At 42.9% G+C, this 14,149-nt stretch overlaps 1 protein-coding gene and 1 long non-coding RNA gene across 8 annotated transcripts in view; one reads left to right on the top strand and one right to left on the bottom strand.

Annotated features, from left to right (window-relative positions):
- The window catches only part of STXBP5L (syntaxin binding protein 5L), a 434,978-nt gene that overhangs the window by 369,424 nt on the left and 51,405 nt on the right, over window positions 1–14,149 (top strand). The window lies entirely within an intron of this gene.
- Window positions 1,620–14,149, bottom strand: part of LOC127055760 (uncharacterized) — a 38,783-nt gene continuing 26,253 nt past the window's right edge. The window contains exons 2-4 of one of the 2 annotated variants that reach the window (XR_007775611.1): window positions 4,226–4,353; window positions 2,005–2,161; window positions 1,620–1,725 (exon numbers count right to left, since the gene is read on the bottom strand). This is a non-coding gene — a long non-coding RNA (uncharacterized LOC127055760). The remainder of the gene's footprint in view (window positions 1,726–2,004; window positions 2,162–4,225; window positions 4,354–14,149) is intronic. The other variant, XR_007775612.1, reaches the window with a different exon arrangement.

Genomic DNA, 14,149 nt, shown 5'->3' with positions numbered 1-14,149 from the left:
TCCACATCTTTCTTGAAATGCGGTGCCCAGAACTGGACACAATACTCCAGCTGAGGCCTGACCAGCGCAGAGTAAAGCGGAAGAATGACTTCTCGTGTCTTGTTTACAACACACCTGTTAATGCATCCCAGAATCATGTTTGCTTTTTTTGCAACAGTATCACACTGTTGACTCATATTAAGCTTGTGGTCCACTATGACCCCTAGATCTCTTTCTGCCATACTCCTTCCTAGACAGTCTCTTCCCATTCTATATGTGTGAAACTGATTGTTCCTTCCTAAGTGGAGAACTTTGCGTTTATCTTTATTGAACTTCATCCTGTTTACCTCAGACCATTTCTCCAACTTGTCCAGATCATTTTGAATTTTGACCCTGTCCTCCAAAGCAGTTGCAATCCCTCCCAGTTTGGTATCATCCGCAAACTTAATAAGCGTACTTTCTATGCCAACATCTAAATCGTTGATGAAGATATTGAACAGAACCGGTCCCAAAACAGACCCCTGCGGAACCCCACTTGTTATACCTTTCCAGCAGGATTGGGAGCCATTAACAACTACTCTCTGAGTACGGTTATCCAGCCAGTTATGCACCCACCTTATAGTAGCCCCATCTAAATTGTACTTTCCTAGTTTATCTATAAGAATATCATGCGAGACCGTATCAAATGCCTTACTAAAGTCTAGGTATATCAGATCCACCGCTTCTCCCTTATCCACAAGGCTCGTTATCCTATCAAAGAACGCTATCAGATTAGTTTGGCATGATTTGTTCTTTACAAATCCATGCTGGCTATTCCCTATCACCTTACCACCTTCCAAGTGTTTGCAGATGATTTCTTTGATTACTTGCTCCATTATCTTCCCTGGCACAGAAGTTAAACTAACTGGTCTGTAGTTTCCTGGGTTGTTTTTAGCCTTAGCTAAGAGCCATATGGCTTTTAGGTCATACACTGAGTTCCCAGGTTCGATCCTGCCCGCTGCTGACCGGCGTTTGTTGGCATCACATATATGAAATTGTAGCTGTTGTCCATTTGTATAATGGCCTTTATGCTTCTTTGTGATTTTCGTTAAGATTGCAACTAAATTAACAACTAAAAGTATAGCAGTCACTGTAGTATCTCTGGACGAGCTGTTACACCATGGAACTTTGAGTTGGCTTTCAGATTTTATGGAATTTTTAAGGAAGTACTCGACCAAGTACAGGGGAGGGATAGCTCAGTGGTTTGAGCACTGACCTGCTAAACCCAGGGTTGTGAGTTCACTCCTTGAGATGGCCATTTAGGGATCTCAGACAAAAAAACACTGTCAGGGACAGTACTTGGTCCTGCTAATGAAGGCAGAGGACTGGACTTGATGACCTTTCAAGGTCACTTCCAGTTCTATGAGATAGGTATATCTCTCTCTATATATATTATATTTTATAATTAAAGTAGTGGAAAACAAATGTTTTTCTCTTAAAAAAACATATCAAATACATCTCTTTTTTGGTTATATAAAAGAACAAAAAGGGACAATTAAGATCTCCCAGACGGTCCAAACTAGGACATAAATTTCTTGCTCAGCATACTTTTTAATCCTCACATAACAGTGACGAGTTTTCCCAGTTAAAGTGAAACAATTTAGAGAACGTCCATCTTACGCCCACCTCTTATCCCATTCAACAAGAGAGAAGACTGTTACTTCCCTGAAAATGGCTTCTGATCACAAGACAAGTTCTTCTTGTAACCTACAGTGGATAATTGGACAGAATTTGCCTTACCTCCCAGAATAATAATCTTTGCCTCTATACGAAGAAAAATAGACCAATTCTACTCTATCACATCTATATTCAATGAGAGGCTTTCAATTGGACCTTGCCAAAAGTGTCAAGATCCCCAAGAAATGAAATATGAGGGAAGAAGAACAATTTTAGCTTTCAAAGGGTGAAACTTAATTTACAAGAAGTATATAAAGATGACCTGATTCTACCCAGCCTTACCCCTTGTCAATTAACTACTCATCTTACTCTTAGCTTATGCTGCCCCCATCTGCTGGGTGTATCAGGATGATGTCTGTCCTCATATATAGTAAGCTCTTTGGGGAAGGAACATCTTTTTCTCACGTGTGTGTACAGTTCGTCACACAAAGGGGGCCTCAATCTTGATTGAAGTTTCTGGGTGCTACTGTAATATATAAATAATTCATAGTAATGATTGTGATATCATTTAGACCTTTCAAAGTAAGGTGGTGTAGAATGCCACCAAATTAGAATTCTTAGCTCACATTGATGATAGTATTTATATTTAGTACACACTCACTTTGCACAGTTATTAATGGCTACACGAAGTGCTTGGTAGTTGAAAATCAGGCTCAAAGTGTTCAAGAATTAATCTGTGAAGACACTTCTGATGTGGAGTCCAGAGAATCATCCATTACTTTACCTTGAAAGTTGGCTCATCAAAGAACTATCACAGGAGCTATTTTATAACCCTCTTTTTGAAAATGTAGTGTCTGTGAAATCTGTTTGTCTCTAACAGAACACCTCTTTTTGTAGCCATAACTTGTTCAAGGGTTGAAAAGAAATAACAAGTCTTTCTTCTATCCAGCCATATTTAAATTTTCATAAACATAGGATGATATTAAAAAACAACCACGGACTTTTTTCCAAAGTTTTGTTCATACAATAGTTTCACCCTAACAAACCATGTTGATTGCCCTTTTAGTTCACATGAATCATAGAAATGTGAGGCTGGCTGGGACTCAGGAGGTCATCAGGTCCAGCCCCCTGTGTTGAGGCGAGACCAAGTAAACCTAAACCATTCCTGACATGTGTTTGTCCAACCTGTTCTTAAAAACCTCCAATAAAGAGGATTCCACAACCTCCCTTGGAAGACTGTTCCAGTGCTTAACTACTGATGTAGTTAAAAAGCTTTTCCTAATAGCTAACGTAAATCTCCCTTGCTGCAGAATAACACGTTACTTCTTGTCCTACCTGTAGACATGGAGAACAATTGATCACTGTCCTCTGTATAACAACCTTAACATATTTGAAAACTGTTATTAGGTTCCTCCCTTGGTCTGCTTTTCTCAAAACTAAACATGCCCATCTTTTAACCTTTCCTTGTGTATCAAGTTTTTCTAAACCTTTGATCATTTTTGTTTCTTTCCTCATCAGTGCCAAGTAGATGGAGGATAGTTACCTCCCGTGTCTTACATACTATACTCTTGTTAATACACCCCAGAATGGTATTAGCCTTTTTTACAACTGCATCACACGGTTGATTCATCTTAAATTTGTGATCCACTGTAACCCCCAGATCCTTTTCAGCAGTATTACCTCTTAGCCAGTTATTTCTGATTTTGTAGCTGTGAGTTCGATTTTTTCCTTCCCAAGTTATTTTGCACTTTTCTTCATTGATTTTCTTTTTGTTGATTTCAGACCATTTTTTTAATTTGTTTTGTATTTTAATCCTGTCCTCCAAAGTGCTTGCAACCCCTCCCAACTTGACCTCATCTGCAAATAGTATAAGTACGGCCCTCCCAATTTCACAGCCATGAAAAACATGTCACGGACCATGAAATAAGCCTTTCCCCTTGAAATCTGATGTCCCCTTGTTCCTAGGAGCACCCCATCAAGGGGGCTCTAGCTCCGCCTAGGCAGGGGAGGGACAGGACTTATCCATCACCTGCACAGCTGCTCTGGGGAGGGAGAGACCAGACCCACCTCCAGGTGTCTCACCCTGCTGCAGTACACTCTTTGGGACTGGACAGCAGCTCCAGAGGTTCCTGCAGCTGGAGGAGGCTTGTGGAGTTTTGTCCAATCTTCTCTGTGCTGCTGGGAGTGCCCCAGCAAAGGGGGCTCCTAGCTCCAGTTGGGCAGGGGAGGGACTGTCCACCTCTGAAGGCAGCACAGAAGTGAGGATGGCAATCCCATGACCCCCCCCACAACAGGTTTGTGACCCGCCCCATCCTCTTTTGAGTCGCGACTCCCCCATTTACAACACTGTGAAATTTCAGATTTAAACATCTGAAAGCATGAAATTGACCATAATGGACCATGAATTTGTATGTCCCTAAGTATAAGCATACTCTCAACTCCATTAACCAAGTCATTAATGAAAATATTTAGTAGTACCAGACCCAAGCCTGACTCCTTTGAGCCACCCTGTGAGATAAGCCCTGCCATTTTGCCAATGAACCATGAATAATTACTCTGAGTTTGGCCTTTCAACCAGCTGTGCACTCACCTTATAGTAATTTTATCTAGACCACATTTCCCTAGTTCGCTTATGAGAATGTCACGTGAGACTGCATCAGAAGCATGACTAAAATCAAGATATATCACATCTTCTCAGCTATTCACTAGGCCAGTAACCTTGTCAAAGAAGGAAATTAGATTAGTTATGCCTGATTTGTTCTTGAAAATCCATGCTGGCTATTCCTTATAACTGTATTATCCTCTAGGTGCCTATATATTGATTGTTTAAAACTTGTTTCAGTATCTTTTCAGGTATAGAAGTTAGGCTAACTGATTTATAAGTCCCAAGGTCACCTTTATTCCCCTTTTTAAAGGTAGGTACTGTCTTTGCCCTTCTCCAGACCTCTGGGACTTCACCCGTCCTCTATGAATTCTTGAAATCCTGCTCAGGCAAAACAGTTGATTTCAGTTGGAGTGTACCCTCATGATTTTTCAGGCCATAGAAAAAGCTACCCAAAATTTGAGGCCACTTTTGAAAATTTGGGTTTACATGTCTAGGCCATGGTTTTCCAGAATGTCAGTGGCATTGTTAAGAATAGAAACCCAGGATCCTAATTTCCAGTTCTCTCTCCATTTGCTTGGCAACATTTCCTCTCCCAGAAAACTGGCCATAATTTTTTTGGCATATTCATTCAGACATGCACAGATATATATTATGCACAGTCCACAGTAATGCCCCTTCCTCCAGAATGGCAAGCTAACCACTATTCACATCCGAAAATGAGGACCTCTCCATGAGAGAAATAAAAGAAAAATTTTCAGTGCCTTCTTGTCTGATACCAGTCACAGATATGATAGCACCAATTTTCTTCCAAATGAGAATAAAGAAGGTTGATATACAACTGTCAGATAATTTAGAAAGACGTTTTTATGCTTTGGCAGAAATTTGTGAGCATCCTGTCAGTGAGTAAATGGCACACAAAAAATAGGCTAAGATTGTGAGATGTAAATTAGACCTGTAGACCATCAGAGCACAAAATAAGTTATGTGCTGTAAGATCTTTTTTAAATGACAGGAATTATGCCAGCAAAGGGCTATATTCTGACCTGAAAAGCTTCACTATAAATGTACATATTTGATGCTTTGTTATTTTTTAAACATATGGATGATTTATGTAAACAAGAAGAATTTAGTTAAAGGAAAAGAGGAGCTGAGTTGAAATGTCAGTGACAGGAATAGTGTTTTGTACAATTGCTCCCTTTATTTGTTCATTCTCCTAGGTACCAAAATCCTATTTTTCTCATGAAATGAAAATCATTTCCAGTTTATCATTTTGATATCTTCTTCTTTGACTGTGGACTCTGTAGCATTATTTCTTTTTAAGTTGGACAACAGGGCTAAGCTATAAATGTTATGAGAACATATATACACCTCTACCCCGATATAACACAAATTCGGATATAATGCGGTGAAACAGCATTCCGGGGGGGCGGGGCTGCGCACTCCGGTGGATCAAAGCAGGTTCGATATAATGCAGTTTCACCTATAACACGGTAAGGTTTTTTGGCTCCCGAGGACAGCGTTATATCGAGGTAGAGGTGTATATAATTATGAGTGGGCAGCAATAGAATCTTGCTGGGTTAGTCGAATCTCAGTATCAAAGTTAACTCTCCCTTCTCCTATACCTGTTGTTGCAGCCTAATGAAAGCTCATTAGTGAGTGCTGTCAGAGGTCAGATGCTTTCTTTTCTTCTCCCTCTTCCTCCTTGCCTTCCTCTTCAAAACATTATAGCACCTTTCATTCTAGGATCTCAAAGCACTTCCCAACATTAACATCCTCGACAACTTTTTTAGTTAGACTCTAGTAAACTTGAGACCATCCATTCTTGTAGTCACCAGGCTTTACTTTGTGTCCCACCATGGACTGCAGCAGCTGTTCTGGCTGCACTTCTTAGGAATAGGCCACTTCTTGTCTTGTACCTCTGGCTGAATGCTAGAGGCCAGGTATCTTTTTACCCCGTTCTGCCTCTTAGGATGTGTCTTCACTAAGAAAAATGGTGTGTTTTTACCTTGTGTTAGTTAACATGTGGGACTTAACATAAGGTAAAATCCTAGGGAAGACAAAGCAGTTTGTAGTTTTCACACGTTGGTAATTAAAGTAAAGACTATGATGAAGCATAGAGTTTACCTTGACCTGCTAACTTGTTTTAAAACTACAATTGCCTTGTCTTCGTGAGGGTAGAACACACCTTTTTTACAGTGAAGAAAAGGCCTTAAAGTCCAGAAGATTTTCTTTATCTCCAGGAGCCACCCACTGTGGTTAACCCAAACGTTTCTTAAAAAAAGTGGTATTTATTAGAAAATCATACTTTTATTCAGAATCACATCAAGGCTAATCTAGGTTCTGGGAAACAGGCTTCCTAGATGGAGTATCCTCTTGAAGTTTCTGTTAATTTAAACAAGGAATGTCTTACATTCATGGACTGTCCGATCTCTCTCTTTTCCTCTGTCAGCATCTATGATGGAGTATACAAAGCCCACACTGGGCAGCATGAGGTTAATGAGCTAATGTGCATTCAGGTGGCTCCGCCCAATCACACTTGTGGTAGATGTCAGAATTGGAGGGAGGCACTTAAGAGGGAAACCCTGGCTTACTTGATGGTAGACCAGGGAGGAGAGCAGATCTTCAGCCCTCAGTCCTTAGAGAGAGGGCTGTCTGAAGGCAAGAACTCCCCAGATAGCTGCTGCCTGATGGCTCCTCCCTGAAGGAAGGGAGGGCAAGATGTATTCTTTCTATTATTTATTAATTCAGTTTAAGGGCACAGCCCAGCGAGCACCCTCTGAAGGAAGAAAGGCTCAACTCAGCTTTAAGATGATTCATTTGTATAATTTCCCCATGTTTCTGTTAGTTAACTACCCCAGAATGGGAAAGACTTTAAAGTGACTGGTTGGAGGGCCAAATCCTAGGAAGAGGCAGACCACTGCAGGGCTGGAGTAACCCTTGGCAAATGGTACCAGGCAGAGCTACGCCACTTCTGACCCCTTCACAGCATCTCAAAGTCAGTCAGACACTGTTCTCTTTCAGAGAAGCTCTCCTTCCCTTTGTGTCTTTTTCTTGCCTCATTCTCCTGAGAGTCTTTGAATTAAAGCTCCATTCTTCTCATCACCGTTCCAGACAAGAGGTCATTCTTTAAGTTAGTACACAGAAATATTAGTTCTCAGTTTCCATGCTTTTGAGTATATTTAGTTAGCTTGGTTCCAGTCTGGCAGTATCCCATGAAAGCAAAAATTTCTAGATGGACAGTCCAATTTTATTTCCAACCCATAGTACTTCAAAGCAACATTTTGAATCTGGCTAAGTGTTAGATGAAGAGAGACAACACTTGTACATATAATATGTTTAGAATAAACTGGATTTACATATTGCTATGTTTTCACTCCCAGGGCTGGCTTGACAAGTTAGATACTTGACTCTTTTAGTCATAATTTTACAATTACAGTGTTACTTGAATAGTTCCAGTTACTTGTGGTTGGTACTCAATCCTCCATAGTAAATAAGTAGTAATATCTTCATATTATCTTCATATTGCAGAAGGGGTGAACTGACTTACCCTAGGTCACATAGTTAAGTCACTAAGAGTATGCCTACGCTGCACTTTCAGGCTGTGCTTGGCCCTGGACTCAAGCCAAATCCCCCTTCCATCTACACTGCAATTGCGCAAACCCAGAGCTTGGACCCAGGGTCCCTGAACCCTGCAGGGCTGGAGGGTCTAAGCTCAAGGGACCCAGGATCTGAGCCCTATTGCTTTGCAGTATAGACTCAGCCTCTCTTGACTCAGCTCCTGGGAGTCAGCCAGAAGTATCCCACAATTCCATGGGACAACTTCCTTAGTCCTCTCTATCTCAACAGCCTGCAATCGACTATAATTAAAACAGAAGCCACCCTTCTTTGCGAATGGCAGCAGCATAGGTCCACGTTAACCCATTCTCTTCTGGCTGCTGATCTACAAGTACACTGTCAGAGAGCTTCCTGGGTTTGCAATGGAGAGCGAACCAATCAAGACTTTTGTAAAGCTACCTGTTTCCTGGTGACATGCTGGGCAGGCAGTAAAGTTTTCCCACAATGCACCACAGTACTAGGACTAGAGCAGCCACATTTCAGAGGCGGGGGGAGCAGTAGGAACTCTGAGATAGGGTTACTTTGACTTGGATCTGTGGATGCCACAGCCCTAGGCTTGAGCATAAGAACATAAAAACATAAGAGTGTCCATACTGGGTCAGACCAAAGGTCCATCTAGCCCAGTATGCTGTCTTCCGACAGTGGCCAATGCCAGGTGCTCCAGAGGGAATGAACAGAACAGGCAATCAACAAGTTATCCATCCTTGATCATCCTCCGCATCGGGTCGGCAGGTCTGTATAATTTTTGGTGGTGCTCAGAACAGGTCAAAGTCCTGCCCCCCACCGCCTAAGACTCTGGGAGGGAGTTTGGGTGCAGGAAGGGGTTTGGGGTGCAGGCTCTGGGAGGAAGTTTGGGTGCTGGGCACAGGTTCTGGCTGGGGGCAAGGGGTTGGGGTGCAGGAGAGGGTTTGGGGTGCAGCCTCTGGGAGAGAGTTTGAGTGAAGGAGGGGTTTGGACTGTGGGCTGGGACAGGGGGTTGGGTTGCAGGAGCGGGTGCAAAAGGGGGTTTGGGGTGTTGGGTGGGGGAGGGGTGTTGGGTGCTGAGTGCAGGCTCTGGGAGGGGGTTTGGGTGCTGGGTGCAGGCTTTGGGCTGAGGCAGGGGGTTGGGGTGCAGGAGGAGGTGCAGGCTCTGGGAGGGAGTTTGTGTGCAGGAGGGAGTTTGGGGTGCACACTCTGGGAGAGAGTTTGGGTGTGGGCTCGGGGAGGGAGTTTGGATGCTGGGTGTGGGCTTTGGACTGGGACAGGGGATTGGGGTGCAGGAGTGGGTGTGGGGTTTGGGGCTGGGCCAGGGATGAGGATTTTGTGGTGCAGCAGGCAGGCTGCCCTGGGACTGGGGCGGGGTGCCAGAGAGGACGACTCCTCCCAGCCCTCCCGCCCGCCGGCAGTAGCAAGCTCCAGGGGAGGGGAGGGCGGCCCCCTCCTCAGCCGCTCCAGTATGACACTCACCCAAGCCCCCAGCCCCCTAGCCTGCTGCCCATGAAGTCCAGCCAGGATAAGCCCCCCAGAGTTGACTCAGAGTTGCCTGCCAGGTGGTGGTGGGGCTGCCATGCACCTCCTCCCTCCTCCAGCACAGCTGCCACCTCAGCCGGCCCCCAGCGCTACTCCCTTGTAGCCGTTTGATCAGCAACTAGTGAGGGAGCACAACGTGGAGCTGTAGGGGGTAACTGCCCGCTGCCCAGGGCAGGCAGAGACGCTTGGGGGGAGGCATGCAATGGTGGCAGGCGGGGATGGGGGAGAGACCCAGCCCCAAACATTGGTGGAGCCAGGACCCCTGGGCCCTGAATTTGCTGGAGCCTGGGTACCATGGGCCCATATAACTTGCCGCCTCTGTCAGCATGGGTCAGAAAAGTCTTAACATAAGGTTAAAATACAATATAAGATGCTCAAGGCCAGGATTCACTAACTTGGGTCAGCTGACTCGATTCCCACTAATCCTGCGTTTACATTGCAATGTAGACATACCCCGAATAGAACCAGGATAGAATTAGAACCAAGGAGTACCAATTCTCCAACTTCACTCACTAGTCAACATTCCTCCATCCCACCCCCAAGCAAATGGCTAAACAAATGATCTCTGTGTACAGTGAGACAGCAGCCAATAATTATTAATTCTCCAGACTTAGGCATTTTGGCAGCAAATAAACTGACGACAAACGGTGGATAAACAAAGAACTGAAGATTAGCAGTTCCCCTGCATAAAATCTATTCCTGCTGCTGCATCCTACTTATTCCCCTCTTGGTAATTAATTCTTTAATGCAATCACCTGGCAGAAATTAAATTATGTATGGCATGTAGAGGATTAATGTTACACGGTTTGATAAAAGAAAGATGTTGTTAGAATTGGCTGACTACTGCAGAAATAGTGTTTCCAAACATTTGTTCATATTTTGAATGGCTGTTTCATGTGACCACATTTATGCCCTTTTTTATTCACTATTTGCAAATGGGATCTTTGCCTGTGAGTATCCGTGGAATGGCTGTTCTTCATGCGAAAGCTATACTGGCCTGCTAACCAGGGCATTTGTGCAAACAAGAATATTCACTATTTGTTATAGTTTATCTATGCACACAACAGAAGCAATACCATGGATCTTAGGTGACCAAATTGTTGCACCTAAATTCTTTGGCAAATAACTATGAATAAGAAATATATAATTTACCTGTAGTATTGTTAAATAATTCACTAATAGCTTCAGTTCTTTTCCCAGAGAATGGTTCAGAAATACTTGTATTTAGTTTAGGCAGAGATGGCAGCCTGAGAACAGATCAGTGGAAAATTCTGAAGATGAAAATTGTCCTATGGAGGACAGTATTTCCAGGATTTTCAGTATTTCAAGGATGAAATATGCCTACAAGTCTCCAGAGGTCTGTAGGGGATTCTCCTGTGGATGAGCAATGTTCCATTGTTACCTGTTTCAGTCACAATGTATCCCAATGAATATATCAGGATAACAGCAAAAAGTGCACTACAATCTATCACTGTGCCATGTGTCACAAAAGAGTTATCTGGAAGTGATCTGGGAAAAAATGAGTTTAACACAGATATCTACCTAGAAAATATTTCAGATTTCACATATTCTGTTCACAAAAGGTGGTAGGCACTAATAAGTCCTTTTATTACTAAACACTTTTTTTCATTTCTTAAAATTATTAATGATTTTTTAAAAATGGACACATATAATAGAGCTGTTTTGGACTTGAAGTGGTGAAATTTCAATTCAATAAAAGCTCTGTCCATTTTCTGCACTCCAAATATGCCCCACCAAAATGCATATGTTTTTGTAGGTCTTGCAGAGATTTGCAGAGACTTCCATGGCAAAGTTGATGGTGAGAGGGCCAATTTCCCCTGTGATGATGAATGGAGTAACAGTGGTCATTCCATTGTGTCTGCCTGACCTCTGTCTTACATGGAGTGGGGATTCACTTGAGGGCAGGTGCTGTTTTCATCACTGCACTCCCTTGAGGTCTCTGTGGTTACCGCAGTGGTACATTAAAGTAGTGCATTCCTCAGCCATCCTGTCTTGAGCCTGTGCAGTTCACCTGTGAGCTCATTAGGTAGAAGAGAGGTTGTTAGCATTTTACACCTCTGTAACCCTGAGTTGGTGAACTTGCTGCACTGGACCCTTTTGTCTCAGCCAAGGTCTCCACTGGCAGAAACTGGTGCAGACCTTTGTATCTGGCCCAGTATGTTCATTGACTGTTCATAGCCTCAGGGCTGTTCTAAATACACTAGCTCATAATCACACCCAAGGAGCAAGTACACTGGTTGGAAATCACAAGAGTGCAGTGTCCTCCAACCATGCCCCTTTCTACTGCCAGAGGCCAGGGAGGTAGTGCTCTTCAGCCTGTCACACCAGTCCTGTGCCAGCCCAGAGTTCCTCCATCCCAAGGGAATTCTCATCTGCCCATTTAGGGGAGCTTTACAGCTCCTTTGCACTCTGAGAATCTGGCCCATGACATAAAGGATGTGCACATGAGAACTTTTTTCAGAGTGATAGCTATGATAGTCTATATCAGCAAAAACGAGGAGTCCTTAAGGTATCTTAGACCTTGTTAGTCTCTAAGGTGCCACATGAGAACTGTTTATATAAAACTAAAAGCTCTCATTGTATAAATTAACAAGGTTTGGTGCACTTTTTACTACTGGACCTGTAAGCTAGACATTTTCCTCTCTAGATCCCCATGCTGGCAAGGCTTGGGATTCCTCTACAGGCAGCCCATTACATCCATCCAGGAAAATACTTTGTATTGCTTAACAGTATCACCTCCAGCTGCACAAAGGATGATGCTGGTGAGTTCTCAAGTGTCCTGTTCAATCACACAGGCCTGGTAAGGCAGTGGTTGTAGTGTAGGTCCTTACGTGTAGGGAGGTGTAAAGTGATGGGTAATAAGGGGGATTTTCTGTGCTCCATTAACAACACTGAGAATCATTTCCAATAAAAAGGAAAACTATCTTTGCTAGCTCAGAGAACGGCTTTTCAGTATTGCAGGTTTTTCCAGTAAACCTTGCCCTCCACAAAGAAAATGTCCTACCTTGAGGTCTTGAATCCTGAGACCAGTGATGGAAGTAGGATTCCTGTGGTTTCTTCAAATGATCTCTACAGGTAGGTCTACATAAAAGTGACCAAATTCATCTCTGGTATAACTTCAGTGGAGTTACACCAAGGTTGAATTTGATTCTGTCTCAAATATTTGCTGATAAAAATAGACCAAGTTCATGTGAACATTACAGGACATTACTTGTATTCCATATTCCATACACAAAGCTACCTAAATGGGTAGATAAAACTGGGCGACAAAGATCTTACCTGTAGTACAAACCTGAGCTGGTTTGGAAAATAAATGCTGGCTTTGTATTAGTTGTTTCTTTTGTTGAGGCACATGCTTCTTCTTAGTCACTTAAGTATCTAAATCTATCAAGTTCTTTGTGACTCCTTAAGCACCTCACAGATTTGAACCTTTGAGATGCCTGACATTTCATCCTATCCTCCCATCCAGTGAAGCTCTCCTTTTTGCAGATCAAGTACCAAATCCTATTCTTAGGCACCTATCTCTCCCCATTCATTGTATAGGAACTGTGGGTGCCTAACTCCGGCTTCGCGGATCCCATTGTTGTTCCAGTTATTTTCTACATGCCTAAAAGTTAGGCATTGCAAAGTTCAGCATCACAATTTCTAAGTCTTTTTCTGGTTCTGGGCCCAACTGCCAACAAAAAATTAAACAGTGGAAAAACAAGCAGTTTTTATATGGGACATACTATATTGTACTGTGATGCCACATAATATAGCACCTATACTGCAGGACAGCTACCTGTCTTACAGTGAAATTGTACATTATGACCTATACGTTCTTTTGAATCCACAGAGGAGAAATTAGTGACAGGGCCAGCTTTAGGCCGATTCCCCCGCTTATCCGGAATTGGACCCTGCGCCTAAGAAGGCCCCACACCTTTTTAATTTGTAATTATTTTTTTTTACATATCCAGCGGTGGTCTGGGTCTTTGGCGGCACTTCAGAGGCGGAGGGTCCTTCAGTCATTCTGGGTCTTCGGCGGCACTTCAGTGGTGGGGGATCCTTCACTCACTCCTGATCATCGGCGGCATTTCGGCAGCAGAGGGTCCGGAGCAAGTGAAGGACCCCTCGTCGCCAAAGTGCCACCAAAGACCCAGACCACCGCTGGGTATTTGAATCAGGACCCTCAGTTCCTAAAGCCAGCCCTGTGACGTCCAATTTGTTTCCTTCTTCACAGGCAATCCCTTTTGAGAGATTCTGTGGCACATTAATTCCTATCATTAACATTTTATTTCCAGTAGACCTCATTTACTTCTAGATCGTTCATTACTGAAATCAGGGCAGTTAAATCAGCATAAAACTAGAGTAAATGTTGAATCTGGCCACCTATCTGCATCACCCTTTGAGATCATATTATATCAAGTTAATTTTCAAACTGTACTATAGAAAACTCCTTTTAAACTGTAATATTGCTTTCCCTTTCAGCATATAATTCATACTCTTTCATATAATGCAGTGAGAGATCTTCCTTCAAACTGTAATTTAAATTTCCTTCTGAAGAATTCTCTAACATTCACCTTGTACCGTAACAACATGCAAGGAATTCCTTTTCAAATACAATTATGTAATTTTCTCTTCCATCTGAACATGCTAGGTTATGTCTTGCTGATTCCCCACAGTCTTTCAGTAACAATGTAGCAATAATGCAATATATCCAAAGCTGCATCAGCATATGTGTGGGGTCATTGAAATCAAGTTTAACTTAAAATTATATTTGATTAGC

The sequence above is a fragment of the Gopherus flavomarginatus genome, chromosome 1 (genome assembly GCF_025201925.1).
Source record: "Gopherus flavomarginatus isolate rGopFla2 chromosome 1, rGopFla2.mat.asm, whole genome shotgun sequence".
NCBI lineage: Eukaryota > Metazoa > Chordata > Testudines > Testudinidae > Gopherus > Gopherus flavomarginatus.
The sequence above is the reverse complement of the archived record's forward strand: the minus strand, read 5'-3'. Positions and strand labels throughout refer to the sequence as shown.